This window comes from Columba livia, chromosome 12 (genome assembly GCF_036013475.1).
Source record: "Columba livia isolate bColLiv1 breed racing homer chromosome 12, bColLiv1.pat.W.v2, whole genome shotgun sequence".
Classification (NCBI taxonomy): domain Eukaryota; kingdom Metazoa; phylum Chordata; class Aves; order Columbiformes; family Columbidae; genus Columba; species Columba livia.
Genome location: NC_088613.1, coordinates 11,387,300 through 11,405,951, shown reverse-complemented (window position 1 = coordinate 11,405,951; position 18,652 = coordinate 11,387,300). Strand labels below are relative to the sequence as shown.

Here is an 18,652-nt window from a genome sequence, read left to right as displayed (position 1 = left end):
AACATTTTTCAAAAAAAGCCTTCGGACACTTTCCAGGGTTATGCAGAATTTCTTCTTACATGTTTCCTACCTCTGCTCAACTTTACAGCATTTCTTCTTCCCAACACTGTCACGTAGTTAGATACTCATTGCCAATTCCTCTCATTATCTCCGTTCTCCTCAGTCACACCAAATGGTTTTACCATTGCCAGGAGTTGGTAAAACTGTGAAGTGTGCAGACAATGTGAGGTTCCTGTCCCACCTCACTACTGCTTCTCTGCTCCTGTGCAAGCTCCGTGTTCCTATAGAGGAGCAGCTGAGAAGGAGGAAAGATTCTACAAAACAGAGAGAATGGGACAGGTAAATGGAGAAAGACAATAAATTTGAAGATGTTCCAGTGCTGCAGCCAAGCATGGCAAGGGAAGTGACATCCTGAGTGATTTGGAATGGCCAGGTCATGAGCCAGTGGGGTGGGAAGGAGTCTGAATGAAAAGCAGTTAGTGGAATGCTGAGAAAAAGGAACTATTTTAACTAAACAGGGAAAATTAAATAAACAGTTATTTTCACCTCACAAAGCATTTAAATATGTTTAACCTGAGGTCCCACTGAAGAGTTATGTACATAAAATGAAAAAGCACTTGAGTTACTGAGATGTGGATTAAGTCAACATGAGCAAATGGAACATGGACAATTTTTTCATTTTGAAGGCCACTGCGAGGCTGGTGTGGCCCCTGGTGAAAATGAGTTTGGCACTTCTGCCTTAAACTACAAGCTGAAATATTACTTGCAGTGCAGTTTGCTTTTCTCTTTGGATTTTGCTGAGGGGTGGAGGGTTTGATATTCCTTTGTATCTAACTGTATCAGACAATAAAGCCACGGCAAATCCTGATGTGCCAGGTTGCCTGTGAGAATTGCTGTTTTGTTCTCCCAAACACATGACCTGAGGGAGTTCAGAGAACAGGGAGAACATTTCAGTCTAGTAGAAATTTCAATCAACCTGTTCAGCCCATGTCTAAAATATGATACTTTCCAGCTATTTTCTACAATATTGATAAATCAGATTGCTGATATGTGTCTGAGTTAAGTCATGAAGAGGTATAAGTCTCCATACCTCAGTCTCAGCCATGTGATACCACATTGCTTTTCTCTCTGAGACTGAAAACCAGGTAGACTGTTTGTTCTCTTTTGCAGTTCTCGTGCCCATAAACTGTACAAATACATAGGAAAAAAAAAAAAAAAAAAAAAGGCTTCAGTCTTTTTGGAGAAAGCATTCTTGTTCCTAATTTTGTTAAATGTGTGCCAGAGATTATGAAGGTTGCTAATTGAAAATCTGATGTCTAAGTATCTACTGCAAATTCATCTTTTTGTTGTTATTTTCATGTGTCTTTCTATATTTCATTTTATTAAAACTTAATTCTAGCTGTTTTCATGGCAGACCCTGCTTTAAAGAAAAGGTTGGGCTAGGTGGACCAGGACCTCCAGAGGACCCTCCAAGCCTGAATTATTCCGTGATTCTAAATTTTTACACATGTAATTGCAAGGATCAATGAAATACACTGTGACTTTCCAGGGCTGCCTGAAGAAACAAGACCATCAGGATTGCCAGAGTTAGTGGAGTTTATTGTTATTGTTTAACAGTAAAGTTTACAAAGAGCCTTAAAAATGCTGTAATCTTTAGTCATCCTTTATCTGCTTATTTTATTTGTACTGATCGAACAGTAGCCATCTTTAAATTGAGTTACAGAGTGAAATCAACCCACTGCTCAGTTCAGAGAATGTCATATATTTAAGAATTCCTAGAGTTTCATCTAAACTAAGCAGACTGCTGCCTTAAGACAGTGAAATTGTTTTGGCATATATTTTTGCAGGTTATTTATAGTACAGAGTTATTTGTAGTACACGTTACAGAGTGTTTGAGAGAAAGTGCTATGTTGGATTTGCATACAGGGAAAAATGACAGTGTCAACCAGACTATCTGCTGCTATAACAGATGCACATATATATTCTGTGGTAAGAGAAAGTGAGAGGGATGCCAGTTCTTCCATGCCATTGACCTTGTTCAGTGAGCCTGATCTAGATTATATTATACCAATCATCATACACTTGGATCTGGTTATAAATATAATATGACACATAGACTTTGATGGAAATGATTTCCCCTCCTGGGTATTTACACTTCAGTCTGTGAGCTAAATGTGGAAGCCTTTCTGTCTAAAAATTCTCTACAGTGAATATGCAGCAGAGAGAGAGAGAGGGAAAAAAAAATCAAAAATAAAAGGCAAAAAACTCCTTCAAGGGGTGGTGTTACTAGATGCTATTATTCCTTGGACATTTTCCATGGAATTTAGAGTATCTTCAGCTAATGGAACAAAATTGAGACTGTCTTATTATTTGACAATATAATATCCAGCTTGTAATACACAAGGTTTTACATAAAGGCTTGATATTTTCTTAAGAGAAACAGAAGTAGACAATCCTGTTCCTTTCCTGAGCAAACATGCAAATGTTGCACAGTTTAGATTATGTGGTTTTAGGATGATGTTTTCTGGGTTGTTTATTTAGTACTAGAATAGGATAGCATCGCATTGTAAATCGAGTTTAATTGGTAATTTTATAACAGCTGTATGTCACATATATGTCTTTTATGTAGAGATTACTAATGTCTTGTGTACCACAGATGTAACTTCTTTCTTGTTCTCCAAAACGAACATCTGTGGATTCAGTTGTTTCACATATCTTTTTGACCTTCTGTATTTACAGAGCGCATATTTGACTTCATCCAGGTTTAAATCAACTATGTCTTGTCGGAACAGTGTTAAGGGACCTTGCTTTGCATGGCTGGGATTGTGTTCACTGGCATTTCCAAATGGCAAATGGTCAGTTCCCCAAGAGCTGGAGACACATAGTTGCTCAGTTCTTGTTTTCCTGCCTCAGGGTGCTCATATGAATACAGAAGACTTATTACATATGGTATTTGCAGAAACTGATACTTAAAATGAAGCATTATCTTGCTCTATGCTGAGTGTTTTCTGAGGGGAATTTTTTTTGTTAGTTTTTTGACAGTGAAGTTCTAAGTGTGACTAAAGGCAATATATTCTTGTTACAGTCTGAAATTGTTCAGATTGTAACAAAAATAGATAAATCTCTTTCTTAATCCCAGGACTAAAAAACAAAAATACATTGTGTATTTTTCACTAGGTGGTACAATATATTTACCAAAAATTAACTATAGAAATAATGAACTGTTTAAAAACAAACCACCAGTCTGGTGTTTCTTACAATTGAACCTTATAGTTATCCTTGGAGTATTTATAGGACAAGTAAGGGGATTACAAACTTCCTCATCCCTTTGATATTGCCAAACTTGTTCCCCAAACCTCATCCAATGGTGGCCAGCATAAGAGAATTAGGCAAGATTAGTGCTTTTATTGACAATACCAGCAAGGTGGTGTGGGTTTTTTTTAAATGAACTCTCCTAGAGAAACTGATCTGAATCTGGCATCTCACTTCACATGGGCATATGAACAGTTAACTGTCATCACTACCTACGTATCTGTAAGATATCCATAGAACTATCTAATTATATATAAACATCATAAAACTTTGAGGTAACTTGATTACTTTATTCATGTATAAAGTATATCTCTTTTTTAACCCCTCCTCCTCTATTTGACTTCTCTATTAATAAAAATAAAGTGCATTATACAGATTACTTCAGCAACCTTTGCATTTATGGAGGTGGTGGAACTCTGGAATGTATTGGCAACACAGGCTCAGCTCGAGCTGATGAGCAGTTCTCGATGCTCTCCGGGCATGGTCTGCCGCATCCTGCTTCTGCATGGGAGGAAACCCCACAGTGCCCCACTCCATTGTGAGCTTGGGTTTCCTTTGAAAGGAACACTTGAAAAACAAGCCAGTGCTGTAACACTCCAGCCAGCCCCCCGGTGTGCACAATGGGCAGGTTTGAGGCCACAGGGTTCTCAGTTCTGCTTTGGAGATGCCACCAGGACGTGTAACTTGGAGCCAGGGACACATGCAGAGATCCGGCCATACAACTCAGGGAACCTCTCACAGGCCTCCCAGTAACACCAAGTGAAGAATAATGAATCACAGATATAAAAACAAAGCTATTGAAAACATCTTTTATGCTTTCCAATGTGACCATATCTCCTAACTAATTTGTGTAATTTTTTTGTCCTTCTCCCTTCAACAAAAGTGTAAATTGCTCTCTACTTGTGTCCTGCTCTTCAATTCTGTTGCATTCCCACTATTTTACTGTCACACTTACCTGCATTAACCATGGTCATTTTAGTATTCTTGATGTTATCACACTTTATGAATGAGATACATTTAAACTGTTTTTTCCTCACTGAGGAGATGCTTTATAAAGATCCATTTCCTCTGTTTGTATACAATAAATTAAAGCCTACTTCGGAAGTGCTGTGAACATTTTAGCATGTGCGTACACTGTCTAGTTGAATCCTCCTTGATGAAGTCATTTATTTACTGTTGCTATAAATTAAGGAAATGGTGAGGAACACATGGTATTGTAGTTTAAACCAGAAAGTAGCGTGAGGGGAAAGATAGGAACATGAACAATGGAGGCAGGAGAGAGTTATCCAAAGACAAGACCCAATGGAGTGCAAGATTGCAATCATACTGATTATTTTCCTAGTGTGTTACTTCTTCCTGGCTTGCTATTTCTTATCTACTCTCCATACCAGACATGCAGGACATATTCATTTTGCCTAGCTTTATGAGTCTTTGAGTGCCATTCAGAACAACTGGCATAATTTAATTGCCCTAAATCACTCTCTGGAGCAGCCTCTCTTTTTCTGCTGAGGTATCTAGAGAGTTTTTTTCATATTATTGGTATCTGGAATTAAATAGTGTGAATATTCCATGCAATGTACTTCTCTCTCTTTCCTACTGTGTTTTCATATAAACCTGGAAAGCATCTGTCAAATTGAGGGCATTAATACAATTTCTAGTAATGTTTTATTGAATAATAACTCAAGGATACCGGAGTCCTAAAGATAATGCGACTCTAATTGCAACAGCTATGATTTCTAACATTAATTTTTACCTTTGAGAAAAACTTACTGTTGTGTTCATTTGACCAATAATATTATGATAAAAATATCAACAGTTAAATGTTAGGAAGCATATATTTTGTCTCCACTCATGCAAGCAGATTTATTACCTGTAATTTAAATAATTAACGAGGTTGAATTTCTTTGGAAGGTGACCATAATCTATATATTCTTGAAATATACCATTGTAATTTGGGAATTCTTGATTTTTAGTGCCTTAGTCAAGTATTTCGAGGTTAAAAATGCTGAGTTCAAAGCAAGATCTCTTTCTCTCCCCACATGCAAGTTTAGTGTTGCAGATGAGATATATGTTTCCTCTTCTCTGCATCAGCCACCAAAAGGGCTGCTCCACCCCTTGTCCCAGTGCTGGTGGACACAGAGGTGACACCCGTCACAGAGGTGTCCTCTGTCCTTTTATCTAGAGAGGCTCCTAAAAGATTTTGACGGAATCATTGGTGTTTCTCAGCAGGAGGTAAAAAACAGCATGGTCAAGAGTTACAAAGCTTCTAAGATGTATTGTTTCCGTGATAAGCTCGTGGTTTTCCTATGAGTTATTCCAAAGCCTTAAATAATAAACATGCAAATGATATGTCAAGATAGGAACCAAATTAAGCTTTTTTCTCCTACCTTTAAGAAGTGTGAATTGGAAGTAGCCAACTTTCAGGTAGAGGCACAATGCTGCAAAAGGATCTTGAGTTGTGGAAGGCTTTAAAATAAGAGAAAAACAAGAATGTTTTCTCACACTTCAGTGACATGACTTCAGAGAACTCTCTAGCCCATTTCCTATTTCCTTTGACCTTGGTCTGCTGAGTAATGTTTGCATTTTTCCCTAAAACAGCATATCTCCTCTCTGGACGGAAATTTCTGATAAATGTTTTCCGTTTAACTTCCTCCAGCATCTCCATTGAACAGCTCCCTTGCCAAGGATCATTTCCTGAGGTCTCTACTTTCTGCTTTCTGCACATGTAGCCTCAAGATTGTGTTGTGTCTGCCTACTACTATTGTGTGTTACTTAGGATTGCAGGAAATTCTCCGGTCTTTAAATATAATTATTTCAGAAATCGCTCCAGAAGGTGTTACCTTACTATTCTTTGTGGACTAACTTATTTTAACTTAAATTTTAATTCAGTTTTAATATAGTCTTTTAACTAATCCTATAATACCGAATCTAAAAATCAGTGGCAATTTTGGAACTAATGATGGAGACAGTTAAATTGGAAAATGCTGAAACAGGATGATGTCAGAAAGAAAATTCCACTTAATTTTTTATTGCATGCTTCCAGTTTCATTGGAAGCATGTTCCAAAAGGATACAGTTATGTCAGAATTTATCCAACAATACCATCTGAGCTGTAGAAATTCTAGCATTACCACTCATGATTAAATTTTTCCATGAGAATACGATTGTAATTTTCCCTTGCTTCCTATATGAGGGCTTGTAAGACTGGTGAACTGTGCAATGTACAGTGTGGTAGTTTTGTTTGTTCGTTTTCAGAAGCGGAGGTGATTTAATTAGAAATGTGATCAAATACTGTGTGTATCTCTGGCTGTTTTTTTATCTGTTTACTTAAATGTCCTGTGGATTAACATAGCCAGGTGAGAAAGATGCATGCAGCCTTGAATTTCATTTCTGTTTTCTGTGAAGCAAATAGCAAAAAAAAAAAAAGAAAAGCAGGTAACCATTTGTCAGGCTTAGGGTGCCAGATTATTAGACACAAAAATGGACTATAAATGCTTACTGGAAATTAAAACTGGCTTTTTCCTAAAATTGCATCCAAAAGCCTAGAGAGGTGAAGAATCTTTTTCATCTTTCCTTTTAAAGCTTCACGTGGAAACTGAATTTTGCAACAAAAAATTCCTGGAAATCGGTGTGGCTGGCTATGTGGCCCATCTCTGTCGGTTTTCATTTATTTAAATATGGAGATTATTTCAATCTTTACTTTTGAAGTCAGGAGTCAACAGTGATAATAAAGAATGAAAATTTCTGTAAATACTATTCTTAATTACATGCTACATTGGAAAAGAATGAATAATCCACCACACACTTAGATTCCTTACTTCCTGTTGCATCAAAATCAATAACATAAATTCCTTCTTATTGTTTCTGTTAAATTCCATGTATTATTGAATTTGGGAATTGGGATTTAGATATCTAAATTCTGCTGATTTTTTTTTCTTCAAATTTTGATCTTCCAGAAATCTGGAAAATTTGATTGTGCCTTCCTTCATTTGATATCAAATTATATTTAAGTCTCAAAGCAGAACAGAGTTTTATTAAACTCTCACCTTCTGGAGATTATATATTTTGGCTGTTTTTTAACATAGTCTTTACATTTGCTAGTAAAAACTGAGTAAGCTTTTGGATTTTGACTCAAGGTATCCTGATGTGAATTGAACCCACTTTCACTGCTGAGAGAAAACCTTGAAGAAATGTTAAAATCTTGGTAGAACATAAAGTTTTCTGTCAGAGTAACATTTGCACATTACATTGCACTTCAGAATATTATGATGACATATGTGTCTGGGGGAGTTAGCTTGCAGCTAGCTAAAGTGGAAAATGTCATTCCATTGCTACTTACTCCTTTCATGGACACTCTTTGCGTGCACTGCTGAGCTTTGCAGAAGGAGAAAAAGATTCCTCATAGTTGGTGTGTCTGTCAAGCCATCTCGCATGGCAGTTCCCTGACTGCTCTGCCACCACTACCAGTCCTGAGGTCAGTGCTCTTGATGCCCTTGAATCAAATGATAATGTGCTTCAAAATAGCTGGCAGTGCTGATCTCAGAGAAGTTAACAAGAAAAGTTACCTGACCTCCAACTTTATAGAGTGATTAGCATGGAAACTGTAGGCCAGGTTTTGCCATTGTCACATTATGAAGTAATTTATCTAGGAAAAGAATTCTTTAGCTGATGGACAGTGCAAAGTTCAACAGTACCCTGTGTAAGTGAAAGAAACCAGTTTTCAAGTAAAATTACTGAATACCGTAGCAAATTTCTCTAGAAAGCTTAAGACTCCTTGAAATGATAGACAGATTTGCTACAAGATAGTTGCAAGCTAAGAAATAACAATTGTTGAGAGTTACAGCTGGACTTATTTTTTTGTAAACTAAGAATGTCCTTTGGGGATGAAGATAAAGTATCACAGTATCACAGTATGTTTGGGATTGGAAGGGACCTCAAAAGATCATCTAGTCCCCTTTATTCCTACAGAACTAAGCTGTTCTAACTACTAATCTCAAGATTTTCCTACACGAAAATGATCTACCATAAAGCTGCACTATACTATAGTTTAGATCTATTTGCTGCTGGATACAATTTTCTACGCTGGCGTATCCAAAGGTGTCAAGATGCCTTGTGTTGCTTTAGCATCTCATCTGTTCCATAACCAGGTTTTTCTCAGCAAGCTTTAGAGTCACCCTTATATTGTATAGACATGATACCTCTAAGTGATATATATCTTGAAGATGGGCTCTCGGACCATGGGGTGTCAGTCCTGTAATAGTATATTAAGATTTATGCCACCTGTGTTAAAAACATGGATAATTATTGGTAAATACTGTTATGGCAAAGGCATTACTATAATATAGTGCAGTTTTACAAGCTGACATTGGCAATACCGTATTTCTCGAACTGACAGAAATTCAGAATGTATGGCTAGGGTATTGCAACCTGAGTTTCTATCATCTAGAGAAAAGGAGGGATTTGGAGTGAGCCAAGACAAGCGGTTTTATTCAGGAAGTATAAGCACACCTGGTGAGTTAAACACAGGAGCTGAAGGGGCATTACATACAACTGTTTCAGCGAGCAATGTGTTATAGGGGTTGTTAGTGCCGTGTGGTCGAAGAAGAGGGTTTGTTAGTAGGTAATTGCCAGTCATTCCTAAAGCAAAAGAAACAGAAACAAATGTCAGTTCTTTAATTTTAGGCTGACAGTTTCAATAAAGAATATTTTTTATTCATCTTCAATAAAGAATAAAGTATATGGTGTAATGTTACATATTTTATGCTGCAACACTGGTAGGCAATTATTACTTTAGGGGAGCAGAGAACACATTAAGATGGATTATAGTGAGGTTGTTTGATAACAGCTTGCTTTATTTACAGAACAATATTCAGCAATATACCACCTCTTCCAGTCTGCTAAAACCATTTTCTGTTTAGAGTCATTTTCCTCTGAGACAAACTGTTTAATAACTTTGCACTTACAATGTTTAAAATTTAGGGGTTTATGTGCAAGTTTCAATAGCAGCTAACGATTCATTAGAGTTTACTGTGGTAAGTGGGCTGCATCCATATTGGAACTAATTTCAAGTTTAAAAAACTGTTAAAGCTATCCTTTCAAGACAACTGATGAAAGGTTGCCCTTTAACCTGATGCATAAGTATTTGTTAGCTTAAATTTCTCCACAAAATGTGGAGATCTTGACCGCACTGTCATTTACAGCAAAAAGGTCTATATTGAAAAGCTGGGGGTTTTTTGTTTCTAAAAAAGAAGTAATGCCTTCAGAATAACATTTTTTCATATTCCTAGATTTCTTTTCTGCTAATAACCATGATTTGACTCCAGATGAATGTACTGTTAGATATGACTCGCCATATATATTGTATGAATATTGGACTGTCATCAGTGAACGTAATCATGAAACTCAGATCATTTTCACCTATTGAAAAAATGTAAAACATATTTGCTTTTAAATGTGGTCTGTGAGTACATTTTTCATTGAAGAGTGTTGAAAAGAATTACACCTAGTGTAATGTATTCTAGCTCATATAGTCATGCACATATTTCCCCAAACAGTCATGGCAACTGATAAAAAAAACCTGTAGTGCTGTCTTACTAAGAATTATTTTAAAATCTTAGTAATTTATCTTGAAAGACTCCATAATCAATATTACATAGCACTCTGAGCCTGCTGCTTTATTACACTTTTTATTCAAGTGTAGAAAGATAAAGTATTGATTTTTGTTTGTGTGCTATAAAAATAAAGGAGAAATATCACTTTTGAATAGCAAGGGTATATGCCCATTGTTGTATTGATTTTAAATTAAATAAAAGGTATGTAAGGCAATAGTTGAAATTGCTTTGGGGAAAAATAAATGCCATTGAAACAAAAAAAAAGAAGTCAAGCATTACTATTGAAAATAATTTATAGCAAGTTCATCTCTCCAGCCGAGCATTCAAAAAATCATTTGTCATTAGACAGGAGAAATATTTTTATAGATCTATAGTTCTGAATTTATATTTTCCTCCCTTTCTCTTAGCTGTGCACTTCAGATGGGAGCTTCTGTAATCCTGAGATGCTAAGAATTGAGCCACTGTTACTATGTAAGTGCTGTAAAACTTCAAGAATTAGAAATGTGGGTGGAGATTCTACAATATATAGTTATATATATATATATAGTTACCTAGATGTTGAGATATATATACACACACACACATATATATATACATACTGTTGATTACCTATATATATATATATATATGTATGATGTAAGAAAGGTCTGTAGAAATACTCAGAGACTCAAAGAGGCAGGTTTGAGAAGACAGGAAAAATAATCGCATACCTTTCATTTCTTTCTAGTTTTGCTGACCACACACTTTTCTGCCCAGCAAAATCAGGTCACCCAACGAGGCTTTTGAGCTCACAAGTTGTTGTATTCTCTCCCTACATGGTGATCAAAAACTTGCTGTGTGTCAGCTGAGTAGAAATTAGCATCTGCCATCTGTCTTCAGTGTGGTCGTTATCATCACATTGCTTATGTGGGAAAAAAAATCCTGTGTATGTATTAGTAGATGCAATTGGGTTTCATTTCTTTCCAGCAATGCTTGCGAAAAGGAGAACCCAAAAAGTATTAGGGGTGTGAAAATTAGAGATCAAGATAGGCTGTGAATAGAGAAGAGCATTTATTTTTAATGTTTAAGTTGACTCCTTTGTAGAAACACTAAATTAATATTTTATCATGAAAAATTATCAGTACTGTCCTGTCATAAAATAATTCTCTGCAAACTGTTTTCTGTTATTTCCCATGTTGCTATTCCGATACATTTATAAACTTCTCCATCATCTTGGCATACTTAATTAAAAAACTATTTCCCCAAATGTTTTTTTTTAACCCTAAGTAAATTTGTACATGTCCATCAAAACTGATGAAAAAATAAAAATCACTTTATGCTGACATCCTGACAATCACTTTATGCTGCCAGATCATGCAAGTGTAAGACTGTTTAAAGGAGAACTTGAGTTACTTAGGTAACATGAGGGGAAGGAAGGAAGGAAGGAAGCAAGGAAGGAAGGAAGGAAGCAAGGAAGGAAGGAAGGAAGAAAGGAAGGAAGGAAGGAAGGCTCAAGTCAGTCTAATGAGGAAGGAGGGGAATTTTTAGACAAAGGGTACAGTGAAAGTATTATGTTGTGTGCGGGGAAATGGCTTCCTTGCTGTTACTATAATATCACTGTCACATTCAGAAAAATGGGTATTTTTATATCATCCTTAATAAATAGATTCAGAGATAAGTCTGCCATCAGTTTCCTTTCTAATCATAGTCAGTTGCTGGATTGTGAATGTCATCTGTTAATGAACAAGGCATAAGGTGCTTACAGATTCCAGACTACCTTTTTATGTGTAAATAGCCTAATTTATGAAATGGTAATAATGATTATAAAACAAAATGCTTTTCCCCACAGCTATTTTGTATGTCAAAACCATATCTGAGTGTTGTTAGCACATATCAAAGAAATAGGACCTGGTTAAATTTGTAGTGGGGGAACCTGATTTACTTTCCAGTCTTGCTATAATACCATAGCTATGTTATGACCCACAGTGTAAAGTAGCATTTACATGTACTAAACACCTTAGAACGTTGTAAAGCACTGTGAAACACAGCACAATAAGCTTTTTCTGAATTTGCATTAGCAGAATTTCACAGCTTGCAATTTTTTTAGAATAAGTGTTCTAGAAGCATGGGGTTTTGTTATATTGCAGTGTGAATAAGCATTGGTTACAAAGGTTATATCAGTTATGAATAAATAGAAATAATATTCTGGGAGTTCACAGAATATCAAAATTAAAAAAATACAGAAGGTTATAAAATACCAAGTTCCTGGAATGAGAAAAAAGTTGTTACAAAATACCAAGTTCCTGGAATGAGAAAAATTGTTTCAACAAAGACATAACTGGATAAGCTGCCATGGCAACTGTTGCAAAAGATACATTCCCTGATAAAATTTCCCCTCAAATTAAAGGTAGATTTAGGAAGTCTTGGTTTAAAACCATACTTTCTAAATATGTGTATTTCAGTACCAGTCATCAGCATGCTTCAATTCCAACATTATAGGATGATCTATAAATTCAGACATTTCTTCTGTGCTACTTCGGTTTGAGATTGTTTTCATATGGTCAAATTCTGATGAACATCCTGTGTAATTCAAAGGGATGCAATGGCTTAAGTGAAGAAGAGACAATTTTTTAATGTTAATTTCTGCTCCTGCTGTAGAACCATTTTCTGTTTTACTGTCAGGTAACAACATACAATTTATCTAGGTAATTTCCTTACCTCTAATAACAACATAGTGTCATTTAGCAACTTGGAGACAAGGCCAAATAATAGGTGATTGAATGGTATTCTTAAAATGCCACACAGCAAAGTAAGCTTATACATCTTTTAATTGGAAAAGTGTGAACACAAAGAGGGATTTTATTATTATGCTTTACATCTCTCTGCCTTATGGCAGAAATGCCACTGCACTTTGTGTGATCTTACAAATTTAGGCACTACCTAGGACTGTGTGCTTAAATAAAACTCTCTTGGGTTTTGATTCAAGGGTTGATTCGTGGATGAATTTTAATTTTTAACTGAAGGGGTCCCTCTGCTGGATCATTTCATAATTCACTGCACAGGTCTGAGGAGGGGTTGTTATGTTTAAAATATGTTAGTGATGTACAACATTTTCAGAATGATGCAAATAAATATCTGTGACATAGTGAACACAGATGTCTTCAAATGATTTTAGAAATCAGTTTTCTGAAGACATTTTCAAGAAAAAAGTTATTTGTTTTTCCCAGGGATATTTTAATGATGAAGAAAATACAAGATAACTGTATTTGAAGAAAATTCTAACAATAATAATACCTCTATTCTGAGTACTTCCTCTTTTTTGGTCCTTTTTAAACAAGATCTGTAGTGGAACCAGAATGTTAAGATAAAAAAGTTACCTGAGTGAAGTAACGTCCCTGACTGTGTTCATAGCCTGATTCCATTTCCAAGTTAAATTGCTTATAAATCTGTTGAAGATATCTGGAAGAGTAACACATGAAATTCTAGTGTTTATCACTATTACTTACATCTTTAATGGATATGGAAGGTCTGTTCTAAAGATGAGTATTGACACTGGATTGGGATTTTGAAGATGTAGGTTCAGTTTTAGGTGGTTTTGATCAGAATTTCTGTAAAAAGCACTGAAATGCCAATAATAATGCTTAAAATGCATAGATAATTAGATAATGCTTCAATAAGATAAGGATTTCTGTTGACTTCTTTAACTGTTACATATTGTCTCACTACCGTATTAAGAATTTGAGTGCAACTCCTTTTAATGGAAACTGTAAGCTTTGAAGAATTATTTTTATTAAAAAACAGGATTACAAAGTTTTGAATTAATCATATAGCAATTTCACATTATGTATGATAAGTATTCAAGTTGGTTGGTTGTGGGGTTTTTTTAGCTCAGCAAATTGAGCCCTAATTTCTGTTACTGTCACATTGGGGGCTGGTTGTAAAAGTGCTACAGTTCTAAAAAATCATGTCCTGTTCTGGCTCAGTCCACAGAGTTCACTTGTACAATCACACGCTGTCCTATGTAAAGACTTATCTCCGTCTAAACAGCTCCTCTCATCACCTTCCGTTCAACAGGATGGCCTGTCACGTTGTAAACCTCCAGTCTCTGATGGAGCATGTGGAGCTGTGTGTATCCATAACATCTAATGCCTGGCTTCATCTCTGGGGCCTGCAGCTGTGGCTTTATACAGTCTACTTGTCAGAATGTCACTTTCTCACCAAATGATCACTCACCAACTGTCATTTGTTTCTTTAGAGATTCGGCGTGGAGTATCAGGAGTGTGTCAGATGTATACAATTATATTCACCTCTGCTGATGAGAACACTTGGAGTGAACACATTCATCAGAGCTTGGGAGTCTCTTCAGACAAGCAATTGGCTCAGGTCAGAGGTTTTTCAGTAGTGGTTCCTTCCCATCAGGATGTTCAGACTCTGTTATGTCCACAGTGTTTGTGAGATCCTCCTGAATAACCACGTAGAGCTGATCACAGACATTTCCACCATCAAGTAGTACTAAACTAATAAGGGAAAGCAAGTTCACTCTAATCAGCTGAGAGGCAACAAAGTGGTGAGTGTAGAAGGTCACCAGTGAAGCCCACATCTGAGCATACACATACTCATCACTTCCAACTCTCTTGTGAGCAGTTTCAGCAGGAATCTTTGTACAGGTGAGCAGACAGTTCCCACAAACAGAGCCAGTTGACAAGAAGTTTGTTTGCTCTGAGGTTCTAAAGAAAGTTTCACCAATCTTACTGAAAAACAGGGTCAGGCATCTCTATTTGAAAGATTTCTGTATGCCTTTCACTTGATTCTCCCTCTTTTGCAGATTGTCTGAAATACGCAGAAAGTGAGGGTGCAGGTGACTGATGTACAAAGCCAAAAACTTGAAAAAGGCAGTAGAACATCTCAGCATCTCTGTTCTTCACCAGACTGTTCTATGTGCTTACAGATAGCACCACAGTTGTGTTTTGTGCTGTTAGATGTTTTCCCATTCTATTTCTATAAAAATGCTGGCTGTAGAGCACCAAAATTTAAATCATCTTGTTAACTCTTCACATTGCAAGAAAGGCAAAAGTAGAAATGGATTAACTCAGCAGCAGATCACAGGAGCTTTTTGAGTGGTTTGGATTATTCTGTTGTCTAGATATTATTGTATAGAGTAAATAAGCTGTCAGAGTGCATGAAGATGCCAAAACCCCCCTTTCACCCCACCCTCAAATCCAACTGTTTTCTGCTGGGTGAAAACCATCACCTCTATATGTTTCTGTTCTGTGTTTCCTCTTAAAGTCAAGGTCAAAAGGAGGTTCAGGTTGGACAAAATTACCATTACACTGATCAGTATGTGCCGTTCAATCATTGATCAGTTTTTTGCTATTTTCAGACCTTTTACCTTGACAGCAAAAGAGGATTCTGCATCCCAGCCTAGAAATACTGCACAGCAAATAATCTGCTGGTTACTGTAGACTACATGTTTCAAGATATCATTTTGCATGGATAATCTCCATTCTGAAATTACTCAATATATTTGGTATCATAAATATGTAATAGGCACCAAGACACAACATTAGACTGCTCACTCTTTGGTTTGTTACAATTTCAAGCAGAAAAGATGAAGTCAGTTGTTAATGTAATCATCAAAATCTACAGCCCCATCACCCAGCAAACACCTGCAACCTATTTAACCCTCATTAAGGCTCCTCAAGCTTGCTTACCTGCAGCTGTGAAGGGTGTTTGTCATCCCAGCAGCTGAGGGCTGGCTCTATCTGCACTCTAGAGCTAGCAGGGTTGTGCTGGCTGCAGACAGCTCTGGGATAGGAGATTGGTTGGTGAGTCTTAGTGTTATTTAAAAGATATTTGTTAATTGTTGGTTTCCCCAAGTTTATTCCCTCACCCTTCTGCCTGCTGCTGCTGCAGTTTTTTTGTTTAAAATTTTGGTAATGTTGATTTTTATTTGCAAGGGTTTTTTTGTGGGGCTTTGGGGAAGTAATTTAGTTTCCTGGGCTTCTGGAAAATTCCTGAACTGTTAAAGGAAATCGTTAGACCATTTACCGTTATTATTTACCTAGCCAAGATCATGTAGCAGAGGCATTGGAGCCAGGGGGGAAGATCTGCAGACCTAGGATTCTCATTAGAATTTGCAAAGCAGGTAATTAAGTTAGGAAGGGAAAAGAGAAGCTAAGAAATGTGAATTCCATTGTGTGTGGTTTTGTCTTTGCAAAACTCTTGTTCAATTAACTGAATTTACAGGGGGGGTCTCTGAAGCCTCAGCACAATGAGGAACTTTATTTTTAAGAATATTCTTAAGTCCCTTTACTGTTTGCATATGTCAAAGTGCTGATTTGAACTAGAATTTCAGCATCTAATTTTGGACTCAAGCATTATATAAAAATGGTCTGATATATACATTGAAGTGCCATATGCGTTGCACACCACTAAAACTAGAAAAAAATGGGCTTCTGTCACCTACTAATAAAGTTGGACACTTGATGAAAACTCTTTCTATGATCCAAAACCTCTACTGTTAGTCTTGCCTTAGTAACCAGTTATTGACAAAAGAAAAGCAAACTCTGACCCATAAAATTAAATAGGTTTACGTGTCTTAATCAATAAAACTAAGTAGAATATTGGCATTTACATTTAGAAAGTAATTAATAGCAAGTTTAGACCCAAGCTTTACGTTATCTATAATGAATTTATTTTGCTCTTGTAGTTGCAAAATAGTAACACTTGTTTTTCTTGAGCGCATCTATATTAGCCAGGTGGAATTGATAGTCATCCTTTCCACAAGGACAGATTGATTGAGTAGAAAAAAATGTGGTGAAAACATTGTTTGTACAGAATCAAAGTTGGATGTTCCACTACAATTGGTGGAAGACTACTAAAGATCAGTTACTACCAGGATCCAAAGGTTGCTGTGGTCTCTCATTTCTCCTAATAGTTGCATTGTGCAAGTAGCTGAAGTTATAAAAGAAGTATCCGAAAAACATAGAGTGCTTTGATTGCATTAGAATATTGTGTGCGATATTATTGGATTACAGTAATGCATGGAATTTCATAAGGGAACTCTAGCAATTGTTGCTCCATAGTTAATGTTTTATACAGGGTGAAATTCCCAAAAAAGTAAATTTCAGTTGAAGATTTCAGACCAACTCATGTGTGTAATTGATTAGAAAATGCTCAAAAAGACATCTTTCTGTTAGTGTTACATATAGTATGAACAATAAGAAACTCTTAGGGACATGGAGGCATTCAAGACCTGCTTGGACACCTTCCTGTGTAACCTCATCTTCCTGCTCCAGCAGGAGGATTGGACTAGATGATCTTTCAAGGTCCCTTCCAATCCCTGACATTCTGTGAGAAAATCAAAGACTGCAGGTACCTACTTAGCGCAATATTCTGTAGTTGTACTGGAAGTCGATTGAAGGTACGCATCCTTTAAGTTCCCTAAAATCTTTTTGCCAAGCAGTATATTATACCTATTTGAATTTCCTTGAAAGAAAACTTTCCATTTAAGACAAACTTCCAAAAAAGGAGGGTGGAAGCACAAGGTAAGGAAGTATGACATAAAAGCATAGGATTTCTATAATGACAGATTTGAAGCAGAAACAGAGGTGGTAACACTGTAGGTGATAAGAGTTGAAATTAAGTGAGTCAGTTGTGAATAGTTAGTGAGGAAATGTGGTGCTAGGAAGGACAGAAGGGTACTCATGAGTGAGCAGTGGCCCAGTCACAGCAGTGCAGGAGCTGTTGGAGGAACAGCAGCGCATAACAAAGATGCAAAAATGAGAAAATGTCCTTTGTTTTCCAGAGCAGCCAACTCCAGAGAGCTTCAGAGAAGTTCAGGTTCAAAAGAACCAACTAACAACTATTTACAGGTATGTCTTGATAGCTGATGTGCTCCTCAGTGCAGGTGTTCAGCTATTCGTAAAATACAGCTACTAACAGAAACAAGAGACTGTAGTATTCAAATAGCTTAGTGATTTTCCTTGGGTTTTTCAGTGATAGGTTTTGGTTTTGTTTTGAATTTTAAATAAGGAAAGAAAAATTCATGCAAAAAATACAATTCAGTACAAAATATACAATGAACTACTGTGAGTTGACAAAGACAGCTGACAGACATAGTTTACTGTGATTGAGAGGAAACATTTATCTGCTTGTGAGAGGAGCAGGTTTGTAGTCATATGTCTCAACAGAAGGAGAGTGACAGTGCAATACCCCCCAAAGCAGGGGCACTGGAGCATTTTGAGAAAAGGAAGTTGGGTCTTCCCAGAGAAGTGAAGAATTGTTTTCTTGGTCTTTTCACAGCCTAGGTGGAAAGTAATACAGATGTTTTTGCACAGCTGAATGAGAAAGTAATAAACTCTGCAGGGCAAACAGGTTTTATGCAACACTGTCTCAAATATCTGTGTGTACTCTGTGTTTCTGGACACCAGTAGCATCAAGGCAGCTCAGTTCCAGCCGGATTTTTTCTCTCAGTCCCCATACTAAGCTGCAATGGCACCACAAAGACCATTCAGTTTGTACTCTGCTATTTGGCACTCTGGAGAGCTTCACTTTCTTCATCGGTTGCTTTTTCAGACATCTGACATGGTTGTGAAGGAGTCAACCTTTTGGGATTTAGGTTTCCTTCCAGCAGAGCCACACAATGTTTGTGGAACTCTCTATACGATGTCGAGATCTGTACTGCAACACATCTTCCCCATGTTCCACAGTATCTCAGGATCCACTGTTCTAGTGAAGAATCGTGGATTT

At 36.7% G+C, this 18,652-nt stretch overlaps 1 protein-coding gene and 1 long non-coding RNA gene across 3 annotated transcripts in view; one reads left to right on the top strand and one right to left on the bottom strand.

Moving 5' to 3' along the window:
- The window catches only part of KLHL4 (kelch like family member 4), a 66,097-nt gene extending 60,227 nt beyond the window's left edge, over nt 1–5,870 (bottom strand). Inside the window, exon 1 of one of the 2 annotated variants that reach the window (XM_065077860.1) lies at nt 5,700–5,870. The gene's annotated coding sequence lies outside the window, so the exon portion shown is untranslated. The remainder of the gene's footprint in view (nt 1–5,699) is intronic. The other variant, XM_065077859.1, reaches the window with a different exon arrangement.
- Nucleotides 5,871–10,327: 4,457 nt separating this feature from the next.
- On the top strand, nt 10,328–17,773 carry LOC110362865 (uncharacterized). Its single transcript, XR_002420535.2, has 3 exons — nt 10,328–10,393; nt 14,157–14,284; nt 17,709–17,773. It is a non-coding gene; the product is annotated as an uncharacterized LOC110362865 (long non-coding RNA).
- The last annotated feature ends 879 nt before the right edge of the window (nt 17,774–18,652 follow it).